The sequence below is a fragment of the Paroedura picta genome, chromosome 4 (genome assembly GCF_049243985.1).
Source record: "Paroedura picta isolate Pp20150507F chromosome 4, Ppicta_v3.0, whole genome shotgun sequence".
Taxonomy (NCBI): Eukaryota; Metazoa; Chordata; class Lepidosauria; order Squamata; family Gekkonidae; genus Paroedura; species Paroedura picta.
Window position 1 is genome coordinate 60,093,947 of NC_135372.1, and position 15,851 is coordinate 60,109,797.

At 48.3% G+C, this 15,851-nt stretch overlaps 1 long non-coding RNA gene across 1 annotated transcript; it reads right to left on the reverse strand.

The window, feature by feature from the left end:
* Positions 1 to 1,716: 1,716 nt before the first annotated feature.
* LOC143835442 (uncharacterized) lies at positions 1,717 to 15,454 on the reverse strand. Its single transcript, XR_013230140.1, has 3 exons — positions 15,249 to 15,454; positions 5,551 to 5,757; positions 1,717 to 4,319 (listed from the first exon to the last, which is right to left on the reverse strand). It is a non-coding gene; the product is annotated as an uncharacterized LOC143835442 (long non-coding RNA).
* Positions 15,455 to 15,851: the final 397 nt, after the last annotated feature.

Sequence of the window (15,851 nt, forward strand, 5' to 3'; positions counted from 1 at the left end):
AGGTCCAGTGATTCAACAAGCATGGGCAAAAGTCTGGGAAAGAAACCAACTGCAAAGCTGGGGTTGTAAGCCCAGGTGCTGAACCAACTACAAAGCAGGATGGAGCTGAGGTGTCCAATATAATATATTTTGAAGTGACTAGACTTCACCCAGTTCTATACATAGTTTAGAGTCTGCAGCAGGATTGGATCAAGGGAGCAGGTTTTTGTTTCCTACTGGGGAGTTTGAATTTTGGGTGGATAATAAATGAATAAAAATACTGCATGAGTATTCAAGCATTTCATGCTGAACAAGGGAACAAAGAATAGGAAAACATTCAGGATTCTTTCCCTATACTAGGTACTTCATAAAAGATACTTATATGGGATAATCCATCTTTACTTAAAATTAATGTAGTTTAAAGGCCACCATGACCTTAGATCTCCTGGTTGGAACTTGTCTCCATTGTCCTTTGTCACATGACCATCCACAGGGCTGCCCCCAAGTGGAAGATAAGAACTTCTTCCTTGTGTCCTGAGAATTTCTAATCTACCTTTGGGGAATTATTCCCATCTGGGGGTCATTTTGATCTTCCTGTCCCAATATGACGTATCAGAAAAAGGAAGAGAGCAAAATGCTTGTGCCCTTCACTGCTGTACATTCATGGAGGAGTTTCATGGCCCAGAGGGAACTTCTCTCCTTTTAACGGCCACCTCTTTAGTCAAGGACACAAATACCGTCCCTTTTACTGAAATGAATGCAAGGTAGACTTTGTACCACATCTAGAAATATCCAGGAAAATAAATGCCAAGAGAATTCATATTACGTTCCAGCCATTTGACACACCAGTCAACGAATCATGATGCTCTGGGTCTCAGTGTCATGCATATCTGCCCTGCCCTGATGTGTAGGAAGCCACAGGAAACAGAGGCATGTGTGATGGGCACATGATTCCACATAAGCCTTACATGAGCATTTTCCTTCCTCAAAGTCAGTGGAAGGAGAATAGAAACCAGGCAGGTACATTATTTCTATCTCCAGACAGGCATATGCCCAGGGCAAGCATGATTTCCTGTGTCTGTGGGCAGCCATGGATGATTTTGAAACCTGGACCCTCAGGCCATCACTTGGTTTCTATGAAAATAGCTGCATTGGTTGTATCCACACACACACAAGTGTGGTTTATTTGTTATTTCTGTAGGGGATTTTTGATAGGTTTCTCTGGTTTAAAAAAATAAGCTAATATGAAGTGAATGTTTATATTAAGATCCTGGCACCAAGTCAAGTCTATGAGTGTATTAACAGAGGCATTCGGACTCCAGTTTCATTTAACATCTAAGCTGTTCACATTAAAAGATGCCCTTGGCCTGACAAGGCATTATTAACTTGCATTTTATTAAAAATAAAACAATGCGCACAAGGGCTTCTTCCCCCCCTCTAAATTGAAAGCTGACAAATGTGATTTAAATGGATAGTGAACTCCAGGCAAAAGTGTTGTTTGAACTCTGCCAGCCGCACTTGAGCTGACAGGAGGCATTACAATAATACTGAGTGGTCAATATGTGATTAAATATCACATGTCAAGTTTAGCAAGCTTGTGCCTTCCAAAGAAAATTATATTGTTAAAAACAGGTGACAAATCCTGAGCAGTCCCTCCAAATCCATAAAGGGACGTGAACGGATGGAAGCCGGCTTGTAATAAAACAGGGTCTGTGCAAGACAGGAGGATATAGTCATATGCATGGCACCTGCAAGTAATTGAACAGAAAAAATGGCATGGCTTTTAAAACAATGAATCTCCTTTGAGTCTCCCGTAAGGACCTAAAGAAAGGTAACAAAAACATTCCACACCTTGTTTGCATCCATGAGCTTTTGCTTGACTTTTGGCAAAAAGTTTGTGTGTGTGTGTGTGTGTGTGTTGTGAATGCACAGGTAGTTGCTTCCAGAACAAAACAATTATGAAAACTATATTTAGATCCATAGTACTTAAGCACTAGTGGTTAAATAGATCAGACTAGGATCTGGGGGGCTCAGTGTCTGAATCACTCCTCTGCTGTGGAAGCTCACTGGGTGATCGTGGGCCAGTCGCTCTCTTTCAGCTTCACCAGACTTGCCAGCTGCCATTGTGAGGATAAAAGGGAGAAGGCTGTTGTAAGCCTATTTGGGGCTAGAAATATCTAAATAAACTGGTAGTGCCACCCTAATCAGAGCTACTCCGGGTCCATTGATGAATTTGCTGCCCTGTACGATCCAGGTTCAAATCCCCATTTAGCCTTGGGGAGCTTGTTGGGTGATCTTGGGCCAGTCCCACCCTCTCAACCTCACCGACCTCACAGAGTTGTTGTGAGGATAAGACAGAGGATTATATGTCACTGCTCCACATGAATACAGACAGATGTAGAACATGGTTGAAGGATTTAAATTTCTTTTCACTTCTATTTATGTATGTTTCTAGTCTTCATGCCCACAAAGACAGAGTTTTCCTGTAATATCTCCAAGCCAGAGAAGCTGGTTAATAAAATGTCCAGTCATTAGGGTTGTCACCCTAAAGGTGGCCCATAATAGAAAGATGTCTCACACAGAGACAACTTCACGCACAGAAGCCCATCATTGGTACATGTAGAAACCAGCCTGGCAGAGACTGACTATAGTCAGTAGGGCCCCTTAACAAACCTGGGAATCCAGGAGAGGTCTCCATCTTGTATTGGCTTCACTAGGTTTCTTTCTCTTGCCTAGAAAAGCCAGGCCAGATTTCCAACTGGTTTGAGCCAGACTAGAACCTCATCTTCCATTTCCTGCTTGCCCAACTGACTGTGCACATTATGGAACTCACCTCCTCCCAGCCAAAGACCATTAGACTATCAACAGGAAAGGAATATCCCTAAAGGTTACCCATTGTACCCCCCCCCTAGAGTCCTTCCTGAATAAATAATACAGGGCCATTGGCGGCACATCACTTCTAGCCAATATATTGTTCCGCTTGATGAGCTTACTCCATACCTCCCACTCTAGTGACCTCATATGCCAACCACCCTATCAGATTCATCCATAACTCACAACCAGTCATCAACCACGTACCTCCTTGTGGGCAGTCACTGATTATATCAACACCTGCATATACCCAACAGAGTGTGTGTGTGTGTTGTGTTGATCCCTCCACACCCGGCATCCTTTCTACCCCTGATGTAATCAGCCCTGTGTCTTTGCTGCTTGGACCCAAGACAGGTGCAGTATGTCCCTAACCGTTTTCCCCTGTAGAAGTTAGTGTATATATGTCTTTTGCTTCTGTGTGTGTTTTGAGTGTACCCCAATATTTCCCCAAATAATTCCCTTTGACTGTAAGCTTTATTGTCATCTGTTTTAAAGAAGAGTTTATCTGAAGGAACGGACCCTGTAAAAATTGGTAGAAAAGATCCTGTGTTATCCAGCCTCTGGCTATATTCATGATTCCCCACAATTCCCTTTGAAGGATTGGATTTGGGTAACAGGATGGGACTTCAATACTACGCACAAGTTATTGTTTGATTTCTATAAGTAGCAACATATTTACTTTTCATAAGTAGCAACATCCTGGGCCACTCCGCTTAACTTAAATGTAGCCAAAGCCTTACCTTTTGTAAACACTATTAATTTAATGTTCCACATGACATCGTAAACAAACTGCAAAACTCCCACCAAACTCCAGCAACAATCGGAATTTTATAGCTCTTGGGGGGGAAATCCAGAAAAGTGGATTTCCCCTGAAAAAAACACTACACTTGTGAGCACAAGCTGCAACACATCAGTGAATAACATGTGTGTTCTCAAAATAGTGATAGAAAGAATGTCCCTCCCTAGCTCTCATCCCCGAGCTTCCGGAGACGCGATCGCCATTTTTGCCCCTTCAAAAAATGCAATTTATAAGTGAAAGCAATTTATAAGCGAGGCTTCTTCGGCTGAAGTCCCTCCACAGAAGTGCTTAACAGTAAAACAAAGCTCCCTTCTGCAATTGTCTTTAAAGTTTCCAAGCACAATACAGCCCCCTGTTTGACACTGCCCATAATTTCAGCCAGAAATTGAACCCATCGAGAGGACATTTTTTTTTACTTGAAGAGCGAGTAAATGATTAAGCGCCAGCTCCTACGCCGGCGAAAAAGTTCTTTCTGAGACATTGAATGAACAAACATTCGTTGCTACTGGTGTTTTCAGGTTTTTTAAAAACAGTTTTTAAAGGGAAAGGGACTTTTCGGGAACACGAACACAACAGTTCATTGGCTGTTCTGTTTGATTGATGGTCAGGGGTGGGAAGAAGCGCGGAAAAATATAGCCTCTTTTGTTGCGATTCCGGTGAGACTGGAAACCTGTGGGGAATGAATAGACCGCTACTGGGACTTCAATATTCCACTAGAATTGAAGGTGTGTGGAATTATGAAATTCCACTATTAAATATAATGTTTCTGCATACTGCAAACATTTAGCAACATTGGCTCTTGTGCGGAATGGACCCCTGTATCAATAATAACATAAGTATTAATAATAACAGAAAATATCCCCCTCCCAAAGGCCAATTTGCATTATCTGTATAATCCAGACTTCAGCTTTTTAGGAACAGAATTTGGGATGCCTGGTACAGAATATAATTAAAAATAATTGAGAAAGTGTTATCTTACACTGTAACTGACTTTATACTGTGATAATTGAGAACTTGTTTCCACCAGTAGGCTGATAAAGTGAAAAATGTACACTCCCCTTTTTGTGCATGTCCAGATTCACCATGTATAGGAGGTATAGGAGCGGGTGAATCAGTATTTGCTATCTCCATATTAAATGAGCACACAGCTTCAACAAAAATAAGTGCTAATTGATTTGGAAGACCTGAGTTTGAATCCCCGCTATACCATGAAATGCACTGGATGGCTTTGGACAAATTACTTTTTCTTAGCCTGATCTACCTCAGGTGGAGGAGAATGACATGCCCCACCCCAAGCTCCTTGAGGAAGAGGTGGGATAAAAATGCTTCAAATGGACAGCTATGGGTAAAACTGCTTTGTTGTCATTTTTATTTTATTTATACCTAGACATTTTCTATACCGTGCGTTCTTGGTTTAAAATGGATAGACAATCCAATGATACAATTGTCCATAAAAACCATAAACATCATTATTAAAATAGCAATGACAACAAAAGTACAGGTTTACTTCTGTTTTGCAGCATACCTTGAATTATTTCTCAGTTTCGGCTGAAGCCCACTAACATGATTCAGCAGCAGAGCAAGAAATCCTGAGATACATTTACCTCATCCCATTACCTATGAGGAATATACCTTTAGAATACAAAACACAAACACAAACCAGTTCCTTGATAAAAGCCAATCTTAACTAAGGCTGGGGAACCAAATGTGTTCGGAGAGCCCTGTGACAATAAAACAAGAGCCATTTAGTCTAGCATCCTGTTTCCAACAGCGAGTAGCCAGATGCCTCCAGCAAGCCCATCAGCAAGACATGAAAGCCGTAGCCCTCCCCCCATTATTAGCCCCTAGCACCTGATGTTCAGGAGTACAGTGCTTCTGAACACAGAACAGCATCTACGTACCTGAACAGGTATTCTGCTTCTCCTGGCCTTCTGTGTGGTCAGAACACTCTCCCCAATAACCAGATCCACTGGCTAAAGTGGGCCATCCGCTCACCGAGCAAATTACCAAGCCCGTAAGCAGAAAGATTGCAAAATGTCTGCTGGTTTCTTGCCTTATTATTTTTGGCAGGGTTGCATATGTTCTCTGTGCTCATTCCATGAATCCAGCTGATTATTATTCCAATCACCAGAGGAAGAGAGAGAGAGAAAGAGAGAGAGAGAGAGAGAGAGAGAGAGAGTCACATTAATTTGTAGTAATTAATAGCACTGATGCATTTGACAGCGCATGTTAACAAGCCTCTTTGATTGTTTGGATCTCTAACTGCGGCCCTTCTTGTTTGCATCACCTCCAAGGAATTCATAATATCAAAGCTTAACGGTATCTGATACTTGTCAAAATGCAATTTATAAAAGTTTAATTCTTTTATTGATTTAGTTTGGTTTTGATGCCTGCAGAGTCAGCTCCCTTGACAGAACTTAGCGGATTCAAATGCTTGTCACCAGCTCGGCCTCCTTTTTGCAGGGAACAATTGCCATAGGCCAAGCCAACAGGCATGGTTTAATTGCCATTAATTAAAAGCATAAATCTCTTTTTTCTTCAGTGACTCTGCTCTTAAAGGAGGCTGCTTCTTCCTTGCTTTTCCTGTGTTTGTCAGAACACCTTCTGGCAAGCCAAGTTAACCCATTCCGTCTTCCTTCAAAAAAAAAAAAAAACACCCAAAAACCTGGAAGAGTCTTTTGAAGCATTGCTCCTATGATCTGATGCGAAATGCATGCAGTTTGGTGATATTTAACAAACTGGATTTCTTCTTTATTGCGGTATAATGAGGTCAAATGAATCCCTCCATGGGTTGTATACATGCTTAAATGGTTTCTGCATCAAATCCGTTTTGACAGCAGATAAAACAGCAGCCAAACAAAACATCAGTTATTTAAAACTGGCCAGAATGGTTTGGAGGGGGAAAAATCAGAAACAGTGTGTGATTTTTATTAAGAGGGGAGAAAAAAGAAAACCCACACGAGTTCAGACTGGGAGAGCTGCTAAGCAAATAGCTTGGCATGACCATTTTCATTAAAAAGATGAGCAATTAGCAAGGGATCCTTGTGGAGCAGGAGGAGGCAGGGCGCCATTTAGGAGTCTGCAAGAGAGGTTTACCTCATTACCCCATTCTCAGCAGAGGGTTCTTTGCCCAGCTGCACTTACGAGGGGTCCCAGGCATGTGGTCAGGCATACCTCGAGGGCTGCTTACCAACACTGGGTGGCTATAACAGCATGGCATGTATGAATGTGCCTTCGTCACAGGTTTGCCCTAGTAGCTTTCAGTGGCTCCAGTACACACATCCAGCAGCCAGGTATCAAGTACTGAGAAACCATACCTGCACATGTGAACTAGCTCTAAGTTTGAGGCCAAATGGGATCTTGCCCTTCAGGATTAGAAACGAAGCTTGGAAGCCAATTCAAGAGGATCACAAGAAAGGACCAGGGTAAATCCATTGCTCAGCTTTCAGGGATGGAGGATGGGGGAGATGGCTGTAAATGGTCTGTAAATAAATATCTTGGATCTTAGTTATGTGTTAATGCTGCTCTTCTGTGCACAATTACCTTTCCAAATGAGTAACCATTAGTAACCCATATCACTTTGCTCCACAAGGGCAACCCATATCACTTTGCTCTGTGTCTTTTAAGCTCCACTCTTGCCTTCTGTTTGGGTTAGAGTATTGCTTTCAAACACTGAAACATTAATATTTATTGACGTAATTTCACCTCTCCTTTTGGCTCAGACAAGTAATGTCACATCCCTCTGTAATGTCATTACTTGACCTTCTAGCCTAGTTTTACAGTAATTTCCCCCTTGGTTTTGTATTGTACTCATGTAAAAATAGCTTGCTCTACTGTGGGTGACACTACATGTATTTGACCAGGTGACATCAGGCTCACGAAAACTTGAAACTATAATACATTGGTTAGATTTGGTGCCAAAAGACTTTCTATTTTGCTTACTTGCTTGTTTGTTTGCCACCCTCCCTGAGGCTTGTTTGTTTGCCACCCTCCCTGAGACTAAGGTTAGTTCACATGAAACATAAGGGAGCAGGAACAGGAACAATGAATTAACACTCAATAACCATCAGATGGTTAACAAACTAACCACTCTGGACTACAACTGCAAAAGAGACCCTAGGCACCAACCCACCCAAAGAACCAACCCACCTTGTTTCAACGGAGAGATGGCAGAGATGCTTAATCATTTTGCCTTCTGTGTTCACTGTGGAAAGTGTAGAGCACTGACCCCAGCCACAGCCCCTGTTTTCAGGAAGGGACTCTGAAGAGCTGAACCAAGGTGATGAGAGATGAAATTCTAGACCTCTTGGGGAAATTTAAACCCTGTAAGTCTCCAGGTCCTGGTGGCATACATCCAAGAATTCTTAAAGAACTCAAGTGTGAGATTGTTGATCTGCTAACCTGTATACGTAACCTATCATTACATTCAGTGGCTATACCAGAACACTGTAGAGCAGCAAATGTTACACAGATTTTTAAAAGTGGTTTCTGAGGGGAACCAGGAAATTGTAGGCCAGTCAGCCTAACATCTTCCCCAGTCATATAAGTAGAAACTATAATCAAAGACATAATTGTTCAGTACAAAGAGGGACAAGGCCGGCTGAGGGAAAATCAGTATGGCTTTTGTGAAAAGAAATCCTACCTCACCAACCCTTTGGAGAGATTCAAATGAGTAGCCATGTTGGTCTGAAGTTGCACTCGAAAGCTCACGCCCTGAACAAATCTTTGTTGGTCTTAAAGGTGCTACTGGACTCTGATTTTATTGTGCAACCCTTTGGTGCTCTTTGATAAAGTGAACAAGCATATCGACAACAGTGATCCAGTAGACATTATTTATCTGGACTTTCAAAAGGCTTTTGACAAGATAATTCACTATAGACTGCTGAATAATTTAGCAGTCATGGAATAAGAGGATAGATTTCCTTATGGATTAAAAACTGGATAAATGAAAGAAGCAAAGAGCAGGAATCAATGGACAGTTCTCACAAGGGAGTGAAGTAAGCAGTGCGGACCCACAAGGGTCAGTATTGCAGTCAGTACTATTTGATTTATTCATCAATGATCTGGAACTGGAGGTGAGTAGTGTAGTGGCCAAGTATGCCAGTGGCACCAAATTATTCAGGATGGTGAAAATCAGGGCTGTGAAAAGCTCCAAGAAGACCCTCACAGACTGGGTGAATGGGCAACAATGTGACAAGTGAAGTTAAATGTGCTTAAATCAGTGAGATGATCAACTGGTAGGCTGACTTATAGTTATTCAATGGAACTAAATCTGCAGAGCCAAGGATATGAGCCAAGGAAAAAAGTTATTTCTGGATATGTGAGTGATGCAGATGATCAGTGTGGTCTGGCAAGAACCCCCAGACTGAGGTCTGATGAAGCTGCAAATGCACAATGGCAAGCCATGCTCACATGCACCCCCCCACACACACACACACCCTGCCTTATTCTGAGCCAGACCATTGGTCTAGGAAGGCTGGCGTTATCTGGCCTGAGTGGCAGCGGCTTTTCCGAGTCTCCTGCAGGAATGTTGCACAAACCTCCTTCAATTATTTTAGCAGAAGATGTCACAAATTGAACCTGTGTGTCAGGACAAAGAAGAAGAGCTGGTTTCTTATACCCAGCTTTTCACTACCCAAAGGAGTCCCAAAGGGGCTTACAAACAAACACCTTTCCCTTCCTCTCCCCAAGCAGATGCTCCGTGAGGTAGCTGGGGCTAACTGCTCTGTAAGAACAGCTGGAACAGGACTGTGACTAGCCCTAGGTCATCCAAGCCAGCTTCATGTGAAGGAGCAGGGAATCAACCCCGATTTGCCAGATTGCAGAACTGCCACTCTTTAAATGCTGCACCATGCTAGCTCTCAAAGCAGATGTTTGACTGTTGAGCCTCAACCCCACAGCGCCAGCCCTGCATCACTCTCAGGAAATACATGGCCAAAAGAGGGCTGGATCAGAACATTGTCCATGTGTCACAGGTGCTCCCTTCCAGTCAGAAGGCCTGCAGCCCAGCCACACAGGCTAAGCCTCCCGTGTCCTCATCTGCTGGCAGCAACAGGGATCCAGTGGTACTCTTCCCTTTAATATGCAGGCTCTATTTTGTTCTCATGGCTAATAGCCACTAAGGGGCCTTCGTGAATTTATCCCACCCCCTTTGAAATCTAGCTAGATTAGAGGCCAGCCCCACATTCTGCATGAGGTTAGCCTGCTGGGGTGCCTCACCTTGCTTTCCATTCTTTAAAAAAAAAAAAAAGGATTTTCAGCTCCCTCCCTAAACCTATGTGATATGTCCTTTTAGACTATGGCTTATCTCACAGAAGAGAAAAGGAGGGGAGAAAAACGGAGAGGGAGGAACCTACCCTTGTGTGTTTTCAGTCAGTTGCTGAAAAGGAAGGGGTGGTTCCAATTAAAAGCTCCCCATACACACACACACACACACACACACACGCACCAGAGAGCGGGCGGGAGGGGAAGAGAGAGAGAGAGAGAGAGCGCTTTAATGGTCTTTTAAATTGACAAGTGAACAATGATTTTCGTATTGGTATCTGTCAAAGGTCCTAGAAAATCCTCGGTTGATAAGGCCCAACGCTTCCAATTAGAAGGCGAGCGGCTCTGCAGCCCGTAATGATTTCTGGGCCCCCACCGCAACGCTGCAGACACTTACGGCAAATTACTGACAAAGAGCTCCGCCGTATTGATGAGCGCCAGTACAGCGGGCCCGCCGTGTCCTCGACAGGTGGTGCGCCTAAGTAGAGCCGCCGAGCGCCTTGGCCGGCCTGCTCCCGAGCCCCTGCCCGGCCGCCTGCCTCCCCCGGCTCCCTCCCGCTCTCGCCCTTGCCCTCCGCATCCTCGAGCCCGTCTTCCCCCACTGGGCACCCTCGAGTGATGCCCGGCTCAGGCCAGGCAGAGGCGGCAGACCGCTGAGGGACTCCAAACGAGGCAGGCTAGGGTGGACCACCCGCCTCCAGGCAGAAGGTGGGCGACAACAAGGCCCACGAGGAAGGGCGGCGGAGCGCCTGAGTGGGGCGGGAGCCAGGAATCCGGTGTCACTCCCCCCAACCCGCGCCCTGGCTTCTACCCCGGCAGCAGGGCTTCCCGGGGAGGCGGTGCCTGCAGTGGGTTGGTTGGGGGGGGGGGGTCTGGGAGGGAGACGGTCCTCCTCGGAGACTTTCTTCCCAGGCTTTGGTAACCCCACGCCTGGAGTGGCTGCGAGGCCCATGGTGCCAATCGGGGCTTCCGCCAATGCCCTTCGCCGTCCACGTGCCGGGTCTGCTGCCTTCCCCGGCCTTCCGGGCGAGTGGATCTTGAGGTTTTGAGAATGAGGACCCGGCGTCCAGGTCACAGGACGGACGGAGGGAGGCTTCTTTCGGGCCCGTCCCCGGTTCTGGAAGTCCAGGCAGCCTTTTGCCCCCCATGCGGGACTGCGCTCGGCAGAAGGGCCTCCCCCTCACACGCCCCCGCGACTGGCCCAGCATGCCCTCCTGGGCGCCTGCCTTGGCCTCCTGGTGGCCTCTGTGGCAGGGAGGGACACGTCCAGGCCTCCTGCTCCAGCGCCCCCGGGCCCGGACTCTGTGCGGGGTCCTGGCCGCGCCCCTCCCTGCGCGCCGGGCCGCGGTGCCTTGCCTGCCTCTTCCGCTTTGAAAAGGGCAAAAGCCCCGGTCGGCCGCCTCTTGCCCCGCAGCCCCCGCCATGGGCGATGCTAGCCTCAGCTGCTCCATCAAAGCCACTGGACTAACGGCTCCTGACTGCACTTAGCTTTGTTTCCCTGAGATGGTCAGATCACATCAAGCGGGGCACATGTGACATTACAGCCCTAACTTGAAGCATTTTGTTGCTATCTGCAGTTTGGAAGCCGCGTTGCCGATCGGGGGAGGGGGTGGAGGAGGAGGAGAAGGAGAGAGGGAGACGCGACACCCACGCGAGATAGATAGATATTATATTATATATATATTTGGCAGGCCCTCGCACATTGATGTCAGATAATGGCCTATTATTGATACGACCAGTTTTCGAGAGGAAGCAGGAAGCTGGCTCCCTCTCCCCCAATCCTACGCCCCCCACCCCCGCTCGTTCCCCTCCCTCCCTTGCATTTGAATTTCCAGATAATAGGCTTTGACTTCTGGCTGCACGTTTATGGGTCTTTTCATGTTATCAACTTAGCTCATAGCGTGGAACTAAAGAACACAGACTGTAAGTGACAGGCCAGCCAGTCAGCAAGGCAGGGCTGTCAGTATCTCTCATCCGCTAATGATTTCCCTTTAGTCTATTTTCTGTCTCATTGGCCGTTTCCTTCAAAAACAAAATTGCTCATTTAAATTCTCCTGCCTGGGGCATTTTGGTCTTCAAATATTGTTGGAAAGTGAAAGGATTAGGCAAAATATGCTTTTTTAAAATGTTAATATATTTTCTGGTTCACTTTCTCCTCTGAGGCCAATTAGGAAATTTCTGCTGGCTGCATTAATGTCAAACTGACAACCTCGACTATAATTACACTGTGCTTGAAACCTAACTTTCACTTGTGGGGGGGGGGGATGGCTGCGTCTGGCAGTGACATTGAATTCACTCTGCCAGCTTTTGATCATTTAATCATCGCTCGCTTTCTTTTCCTCTTTGCTAGCTGATTATTTCACCTTTTATTCCGGCGCTCGCAAACGGCCGTGTTGTCTTCCGTGATTCACAGTTGCATTTGGCAAGGCTCATTAGGGCCATTGTTTCCCCCATTTGCCGAGCACGGGAGCCGATGGTTCCGCCAAGCGCAGCAACCAGATGTAAGTTGTTTACCTACTTGATTCGCCACAGACATTGTACTTATTTGACTTAAAAATGCAGCTCGCGCTTTGAAAGCGACCAGGGTTCGACACCGCCCCGCCCCCAGTCTCTCTCTGGCTCTGCATTCCCAAGGCAAAAGCACAAGGAAAGCAGGAGCGCCATGTGGGTTTCCCCCCTCACTCGGGACCCCCGCCAGTGGTCGGCGTGCTTCTGGGTGGGGGGAACCCGCCTGGATTTCCTTGGAAGATGAGGAGGGGGAAAGCCCTCACAATCCAACCGATGGCACAGTTCCTCACCCCAGATGCAGCCTTTGCTTCATATACGGCCGGATGCTGGATATTTGTATATGGTTCAGAACAGATCTTTCTGGAATCTCTACCCGGTATGTGCGCAGTGTTGGGCACCCGGTTGGGTGATGCACTCTGCACAGTCTCAGAAACCCTCCAGTCACCAGCTGCCAGGCTGAGGCTTGGCCCGGGGAATAGAAGTTAATCCCTAGAAGCTCCGGTGGGAAGTTGCACGGCCCCTAGCGGGCTCCTATCCTCAGGGAGAACGGGCCAGGCAAATGCAATTTCCTTCTGCTTTGGCCCAGCGTCCAATCCTATGTCGCCTCCCTATCAGGGCTCAGGAAAGGCGCTCGGAGACCTGGCCCAAGGAGAAGAGAGTCTTTGGGACAGACAGGAGGAGAGGAGGCAAGCCACGGCAGAGCGGGAAAGGGGCGCTGCGTCCTTCTTTGCCACCCCGGGGGTCAAGGAAAGCGGTCGAGCAGTCATAGCAAGGCACTCGACGAGGGAAAGGTGGCGCTTGGGAGCCAGCAGAAGCCTGAGCTCCTGCAGTGGGTTGACAGGCTCACAAGGCCCCGGCCGCTCGGACAGCGCCGCAGTCCGTCGGGTTTTGCGCGTGGCGGGAGTCAGCGCCCGGGAGGCGTGGCTGGCGGGTTTGGGGGCCAGCCGACTCACTGAGATCCATGGGCTCCTGTGTGAGGGGGGATCCCTGGGTCGGATAGGACGTCTTCCTCCAGAAGCACCCTGGGTAGCACCTTCAATGCAGGGCAGGACAAACCCCGGTGGCTGCACAGGGCAGAGAAATCCTCGAGGCGGACGCTGCCCGACCTCCCCGGACCCCGAGCGCTTCATCCCTTTCCCCTGACAGAGGAATGCAGCCAAAATCCCTTCCCTTGACCCCGCAGAATGGACGTGGACAGGGGGCCGCTGGCTGAGGTGCCTCTTGCACACCCAGGATGCCCAGAGACCGAAACAGGATGATGGGGGGGGGGCGGAAATATCTCCCCCCCCCCAAAAAAAACCAGTTGAAACAGTAGAAAGTCTGGGGGGTGGGTGGCTTGCTTCCAGGCCTTTCCTCTCGAGGCCCTGTCCGGCTGGAGGGCTGAAGGAGGAAGGGCCTTTCTCCAGCCCTGTGAAGAGGACAGGAGGTGCCCCGTTTCCTCGGGAGACTGATATCTGGGGGGTAGGGGGAGACACACCTTCTTTCCCGGCCGCCCCCCATGACATGCCGCCCCATGACATGGCATTTCCCCGGAGGACGCCAGCCGAATTCAGCGCGCGCAACCGGGCTGGGAGTCATAGGAGCTGGACCTCGTCTTGCCTCTGCCAAGGATCAGAACCCACTGACTCGGGTGCACCGAGGTCGTCTGAGATCTCGTCCTTTCGACTAAGTCGCCGCTCTGATCCCCGAAGCGATTCCTTGGAAGCCACCCACCTCCACATTGGCTCCATTGAAACATTGTTGGCATCATAGGGGAACGTGGGATTGCAGTGCTGAGGAAGCCGCCTTTAAAGTCAGTCTGTAAATATGCAAATGTCTACCTTACAGGGTGGTTGTAAATCTTAAAAGACGAAGCCTTTCAGCGGAAATGGTTGAGAAATACTCAGCAGAACTTGAACGCAAGCCCTCGCCCAACTCAGTGAGACTCACTTGCAGAGAGACATGTCAGGGCCCAACCCGGCAGGCTGTCGCTTACCAGGAAGCAAATCTTCCGAGTAAGCGTGTTAAATGTGGGCTCGGGCGCTGGCGGCTTAGGGCATGGAAAGGAAGGCCCTCTTGCCGCTCTTTGATTTCCTGCGCGGGAAGAGAGGTGTGGATTTCTAAATGTATGACACTGGACAGAAAAGGGTGGGGACTATCAGAAGTATCAAAAGAGGGGATCACATCCTTGGTCCCCTCTGATCCGCAGTAACTACCTCACTTCACTTCTGTAATCCCATTGACTTCGGCTGGATGGCCAGCAGGGACTGTGGGCGGTGAGGTGCGAGGGCAAAGGCGCTGGGGCTGCCTTGGAAATCGACTGCTTCCGAGTCCGTCCCCACCCCGTCGGCCTGCTTCAGCGTCAGGGGACTTCGGGATCTCGCCTTTCCATGCGGCCCTGGAATAGGCCGTCGCTTTCAGGAACAGTCGGGCCCCTGGACTTCGCTGGGACTTCCCTCCCTGGCGAGAGAGCCTGAGGGCTTCAGAGAGCGTCGGAGTCCCCGCCCCGAGTCTGATGGGGGGCTTGTTTCTAAAACCCGTGGATGCGGTGGCCAGCAGAGCCAGCGGCAGCCGGGGAGCGACGCAGGAGGAACCAAGCCCAACAGTGACTCCTCCGCATCGTCTCAGAGAGTCAGTCCCCTGGGACGGAGAGAAAGGCGTGGGATGGTCCCCCAAGGAGAGAGAGCGGGACCGAGAGGCGGGATCGGGGTGCCTCGGAGAAAGGCCGGCGGAGGCGCGTCGGTCTGGGGCGGCTTGTGACAGTGTGACACTCCCCCCCCTGCCCCCCGCCCGCCCGCCCGCCCGCCCGCCCGCCCTGTTCCTGCCTTCCCGGCCTAATGATATTTACTTAACTGTAGCTGACAGCGCTTTAGACTGCGGCTCCCGTCCGCTGTAAAACCGGATCTCTTCTCCTCTCGCCTGTCAGCTCCGAAGCCAATCGCTGTAATAACCGCTGGATCTTTTGAGATGTGGCTAGAGCTACCTTGGACAAAATCAATCTGCCATTTGTTGGCTCGGAAGGAAATCACTTGGAGCGTTTGACGAATGGCTTGCAGTTCCCTTCAGCAATCCTTAATCGCATCTCTCTCTCTTTCCCCCATTGCCCATTTCTGCTTTTATTTTTCCCTCCCTCGCACAAATCCCCCTTTCTCTATAGACATTACACACGCACACATACATACATACATACATACATCCAGATTGTCTCCCCCTCCTTCGTGGAGACTTCAGGTAATCTGAAATGGCATTGACCCTTCTCATCCTCCCGATTACCTTTCTGAAGCATGAACTTGGGACGAAATCACACATCAGAAAATCCACTCTAATTATTTTGCAATGCCATCAGCACAGATCAATCAAGGCGGAGGAGGCACTAGCGGAATGTTCCTCGCAGCCATGGGGGCGGCCGGCAGCGGCCAGCCTGACTGACAGCTTTGGTAATTAAGTGATT